The sequence below is a fragment of the Gossypium hirsutum genome, chromosome D13, assembly GCF_007990345.1.
Source record: "Gossypium hirsutum isolate 1008001.06 chromosome D13, Gossypium_hirsutum_v2.1, whole genome shotgun sequence".
NCBI lineage: Eukaryota > Viridiplantae > Streptophyta > Magnoliopsida > Malvales > Malvaceae > Gossypium > Gossypium hirsutum.
Genome location: NC_053449.1, coordinates 58,842,233 through 58,848,542, shown reverse-complemented (window position 1 = coordinate 58,848,542; position 6,310 = coordinate 58,842,233). Strand labels below are relative to the sequence as shown.

The following is a 6,310-nucleotide window of genomic DNA, read 5'->3' as shown; positions in this document are numbered from 1 at the left end:
GATTTCGAAAGGGAGTGAGAGGGAGAGGCTGCAGGTCAATTTTGGCGAGGGTAAAACAGAGAAGGTTTTTAGGAATGCGTCCGTAATAGGGTAATCGTGGTTTTTGGAAGGGAATACAAATCGGCCAGGAAGCAGGGAATATCGTGTTTACGTCCGTAACCGCATAAGCCCGTAATAGGGCATTACAGCGAACCAAACGCAGGAATTGGTGGGGCGCGCGTAATAGAGGCGTAATCGCATACCCAACACGGTGAACCAAACAAGCTATAAGTGTTTTCCACTATAATAGGTTTTTACTCACCTATGAGGTTTTGCCTTATATGGGGCTTAGATCCTTCTTTGCCTTTTATAGTTAGCTTTTTGGCTTCGACTTGAGATGTTGGTTCCCATTCCTGTAAATGTATTCCTACTTTTATATAATATGGAATTGTGAACTTTGACCCAAAAGGAAAATGTTAATGTTGGTGGAAATTTGATTCTTCCATTTTTTTTGGTCTAAAATCCAAATATAAATGGTAAATACTGATTGAGTCTTAACTCAATTGGTGTGAGTATTGTTGCAAATGCAGGAGGACGTGAGTTTAAATACGCTGAAGCCGCATTATCCTTTTATTTATGGATTGGGGAGGGGCTATGGATAATTCTAAGCATCATTTCCAAAAGAGCAGATATGATCAAAATCTATAATGAAATTGTTTAATATATATCCATATTTGAAATTATATGAAAAAGTAGATAAAAGGACATTTACAATGAATTAACGATTAAAAAATAATTTTTGAAATTTGAATTTATTTTCAAAACAAATCCACAAAATATTTTTCACCCGCACCAAACAATTAACAGACAAATATGACAACGGATTTAGGATTGTTTGCTTTCTATAGTATAACCAACTTTAAAAAAAATTTGTTATAATATTATATTATCTCGTCATCAATTAAAATAATATTTTATTTATCTCTGGTGCCGTCATTCGAATATGTTTCGATATTGCCTGTCCGAAAAAGTATGGCTTTAATGCTCCATTTTTTATATAATTTTAACTTATTATTGCTAACAATATCTATTTTAATTTATATATAACTATAATATTGATTAAGTGATAATTAAGATGTTTAGATTTCTATTTAATTAATAATTTTAGCCCAATTTTGTTTAAAATAAAATAAAAATATTTTTTATAATAATGTCAAAATTGAATCATAATTATTTTTAATTAATATTTGCAAATTAAATTATAATTACTAGTCTATTAAGTAATAATTTTATTTTAAAATTAGTAAAACTTTATTTATATCAAACTTTTTTAAATAATAATTGTAAATTATAGGGATAATGTCCAAAATTGCACATGAATTTTGGTCTAATATGAAATGCTATACATGATCTTTGATTGTGTAATTTTATACATTAGATCTTAATTTAATTTAATTTTCACAAATTACTAATACAATTATCAATATCACGTCATTTTGCCTTAACATATTGGATACACAAATAATTATATTTATTCAATATGAAAATAAATTGATATATTTATTTCTTCAAGTGTATACAATTGACTTAAAATCAAAGTTTCGTGTATACATTTGAAATACAATTAAATTTTCATTTATGTAATTACATCAAATCAAAATTCATACATCAAATTGTGTATTGAACCAAACTTCATTTATAATTTTGATATTTATCCCTAAGTTAAATTATATTATTTTTAAAAATATAATATCACAATTTTTATTAAATTATTATTTTTAAATGCATAATAATCACAATTTCTATTTTCCATCAACTTTTTTTGAACTACAAATTTTAAATTAAATATTATTAGTTGCAGGACGACAAGAGGCCCTGTGATCCTAAGGTTAGGGTGTGGCTTGCGAAGCTTTCAGACACCTCAGGCTCCACCTTGGGTTGCAAGGGTCACACAACAATGGACTTGTGGAGCCCCTAGACTACTCGAAGCCCTTGGGGTGCAACGACAATGACTCCGGGATTACGTGATGGGGGAACTTGAGGCTCGATGAGCTTCATTTACAGCATGTTTGTCTATTCCATTGTTTGGTTGGCTGTAATGGGCTATTACAGCCCTATTCCATACAGCCTTATTCAAGGCAAAATTGCCGTTTACCATTCGGCACTCTACCCACGGAATACCCATTCAGCGTGTCTGAGTTTCAACTTTACCCTTCTACCTCTTTTTCATTCTCACGTCTGAAGCATCTTCTTTTTTTCATTCTTCTTCCCCTTTCCTTCCAACCCTCAACTCTATCAACGAGCTTCGCCATTTCTCTTCTTGTTATATTGGTCTTCGTTCTCTAAACTCCAAAACCCCCGTTAAATTATCCCAATCTTCTAACTTCAATGGACTATTTCCTAGACGCCTCCGCCCTCTCAGGTTAGGGTTTCGATCGAACTCGCCGATCATCGCATGCAGCTCCATCGCTGGGACTGATACCGAAACTTCTTCTACGGCATCCGATAGACCCGTCTCCGTCAATCCGGTTTATGTTCCCACGCCGGCTAATCAAGACACTCGAACTCCTCACAGCGGGTAGTTCTTCTATTCAGTTGTTTTCAATGATTTTGAATGATTTTCGATTGAATTTTGTTAAATTTTCTATTGAAGTTGTAGTTTGACTTAGCTTTTGTTAGCACTTTTTGTTTCCTTCAAAATGTTTAGAAAGTGAAAAAGTAGTGCTTCCAGCTAACCAGAAAGGTGGAAGTAATGAGCTAGTATTACTATTGTTTCATTCATCATGATTTTGTGAGGTGTTTAAACTTGTTTCTTAGGATCACATATCCGGTTGGTATATTGAGCATCACAGTGTTCCAGAGTCAGCTGAGTTTGAGCATTTGTGTTTCTGCTATTCATTTGTGGTTGGCATTGTAGTTTTATTGTCTCAATTTTAGTTTTAAAATGATTTCTTGCAATAAATGAGGATTGATAACCATAGTATCTGAAAGTTGTATGTGTGCTTGAGTCCATTTTGAGGAAAAAGGAAGATGAGCATTTCTTAGTTGTGGCTTCTTACTTTACCGAGAACAAATAAGTTGTTTTGAGATGTTCTGAGTCTCCCCAAGCTTCCCTCAGAGAAAAGGCTAACAAGGTAAATATCTCAGTCAACCCTCTGTTTTACTTTTAATTAGAAAGATGAAAATATCATTTTTGTTATGCTTTAATGCCAGCCCAGAGCATTGTTTTTGATGGCATGCTTGTAGGTTCTTTCTCATTTCCCCATTTGTTTTATGTAGCAACTACAGTAAGTTCTCATTCTGTAAACTAATGTCATGGGAAATAAAGGAAAATTGAACAAACTTATGCTTAACAACTTGCTTTTAGCGATATGGAAATTTTTTTTTTTTTTGAGGTTCACTTGAAATGTTATTTGTATTTTGGTTTCATGATAAGTGTAGGAAGGCCAATTGAGTTTCCATCCTGTTTGAGTTCATTAAGGTATTGCATTTATTGATGGCATATTTATGCAAATCTAATGTGTTGTTTGTTGGTGCTTCTTTTAAATAATATTAATTAAAAAAATCTAGGAAACTACTATTATCTATTAATTAAATTTTGGTTGCTGCTTCATTTTTTCCCCTTAAACATCAGTTCAGAGAATTAAGACCCTTCATTTTGATCAGTCTTTTGTTTCCTCTCCATTATTATTTGAGGACAGTTCCATCTCTACCTTTTCCTTGAACCTACAGATTGAGATATTTTAATATGGCTCTCAATTGATGTCACATTATGTTAAAGTTCCCTTGTTTTGGTTTCTCTTCAGCAAAATGACAGTAATCATGATCTTCATATGATATTGTACTTCAATCTTTATTGCTTTAAATGTTATGATCTATAGTGCTCTCTGACTTTAAAAAGTTATTATTTACATTGAATACTAATTTAAAGCTGGTAGGATACAATTTACTGAGTTAATGAAATAGATGCCACAGTTGACATATATATATTTGCTTATTAAACAGGTATTAGTCCTTTTGAATGGGGAACAACCTGGTGGTTTGGCAAGTACTTCAGAAAAGTTTTTGAAAGCTGAGACCACACCTGTTCAAATGCCTGACCTGGTTGACACTGGTGATCCAGATGATTACAATGGACTAGATAGTTCCACAAAAGATCAAAATGATCAAAATACTGCAGTACGGACAGCAGCACCTCTTATTGATGACTTACTTGGAGATGGTATTGGTACTAATCTCAGCACCAGTGAACTGAAAAATGATGATGATCCCTTTGCAGATGTCTCATTTCACACTGCTAAAGGGAAGAAAAAATGTGGATGATCTCTTCTCTAGGATGAGTGTAGATGACAAGTCAGCTATGAGTGATAATTGTGTGACGTGCATGCCCATTTTTTGCATGGAACACTTTTAATTTAATGAACAATGAGACAAGGAACATGAACGACCGTTTATGTTAATTTGTGGTTTGCCATTTTTTTTGTATGTGGGTTGGCGGGGTGCACTTACTCCTTTTATCAATTTCATCTTAAGCATGTGTTTCACGTTTTAAGTGAAAGGTTGTGTGTGCTCTTTTTTTTTCGAGCTGGAAGTTTTCCTATTTATGGAAGTACTTAGATTGGTAAAGAAAAATTATATACAGAAGTAGATTTAAAGAAACAATATGCTACTCAAATCCAGGTTGGTTGAAATGCTGTTATATATCATGAATTCCTTCCATGTTTTTGTTCATTGTTCACTATGCTTTTCATTAGCTTGGCTTATGGGCTCTTTTAATTCTATTAATATTTGAAAAGAGTTGCTATATAGTTTAGATTTAGCCTTGGTAGTTAGATATCTCTATCTATTATCTAATACTGGAGAGTGGTAAATATAAAAAGGGAAAGTTCCATATTTTTTGGCTTGGATGCTTATTATTGTTTGGAATTCTTGTGTTGTTGTTTGGTTGCCATATTCTTCCATTGCAAGAAGATCGTTGGGGTTAAACATGGTGGAATATTAGGTTTCTTGTTGATTCTTTTGCCACTTTTAGAGACATTCTGTTAGATTACATGTAATACTCCGAATTTTTACAGTAAGATATTATTTTTGATATAGTAAGGAAATAAAGTGACAAAGAGGAGAATTTTGAGTTATGAAAACATTGGGAAGTATATTATGACATATTAATTCAAGAAATGATTAAATTGTAAAAGTAATAAAAGTTTTGTTACCCAATAGTAAATACTCAAAATTTGAGGGGTTAAAATGTAAATATAAAAAAGTTGAAGGATCAATAGTGTAAATGTTTTAAGGGTGGAATAATCTAGAAACTAAGAAAAATGGATGAATTGGGACCAAATTGAATAGATGAAGATTTATGAGGGATTAAATCGTAATTTTACCAAATTAAGTGATGACTCAAGGATGAAATTTTAGAAGATCAAAAGGGCAAAATGGTCAATTAGAAGAGAGATAAATCTAGAAAATAATGATGATGTTGGAGATATTTTAGATTAAATAAATATTAGTTTATTATATTTTGATTTGATTTTTTTTCTTAATGATATTTTATTATTTTATTTAGTGCATATATATGTGGAAAGAAAGAAGGAAGCCATCATCCCATCATTTTTCCATGCATCAACGTGAGAAGAAGAGAGAAAGAAAGAAAGTTTTGCTTTCTTTACAATTTGGTCCTCTCACAAAAAAAATCATTATTTTCACTTAGAATTCAAAGAAATTTCCATAGCCACCAAGAGAGAAAATTGATAAGGAGACTATGGGGAGCTAGAATATCAAGTTAGATTCAAGAAATAGAGGCTGGAGGAGAGAGAAAATCAAGTTAAAGATTGAAATCAATAGAGCAAGATAAGAACATCAAGATTTCAATATATTTTTGAGTTTGATATAATTGAAAAGTATGAAATTGATGTTAATGTAGGGTTTTATTATATAAGGTTCTATGTTCTTGATATGTTAGTGAAGAAAAATAAGAGAAAGTGATGGGAAATACTATAGAGACAGGGAATAAGGGTGTTATAAATTTAGTAATCAACATTTTTCACTAAAACAGTTTTGGACAGTAACAGTAGGTTAAATTTGAAAAATCACCATAAATCGTGAAAATTTAATTAGAGAATGAAAAATATATGAAATTAAATCTTCTTCAGTCTAGTTTCTCATAGAAGAAACGGTGTAATCAATGGAATTGTAAATTATGAGATATAATAAATTTTGTGAGACAAGGTCAGAATAAATTCGGGTTCCCCTGTTCTGACTTTGGAAAATAATTAAAAATTGTACAAAAATTATTATGAGTTATAATATATATTCATAGAATCCTTAATAA

The 6,310-nt window shown here is 31.7% G+C and overlaps 1 long non-coding RNA gene across 2 annotated transcripts; it reads left to right on the top strand.

The window, feature by feature from the left end:
• The first annotated feature begins 1,843 nt into the window (after positions 1 to 1,843).
• LOC107889812 (uncharacterized) lies at positions 1,844 to 4,537 on the top strand. 2 transcript variants are annotated; one of them, XR_005923094.1, is made up of 3 exons: positions 1,902 to 2,557; positions 2,797 to 3,113; positions 3,985 to 4,537. It is a non-coding gene; the product is annotated as an uncharacterized lncRNA (long non-coding RNA). The 2 variants fall into 2 exon arrangements; XR_005923095.1 differs by having other exon boundaries at positions 1,844 to 3,113.
• Positions 4,538 to 6,310: the final 1,773 nt, after the last annotated feature.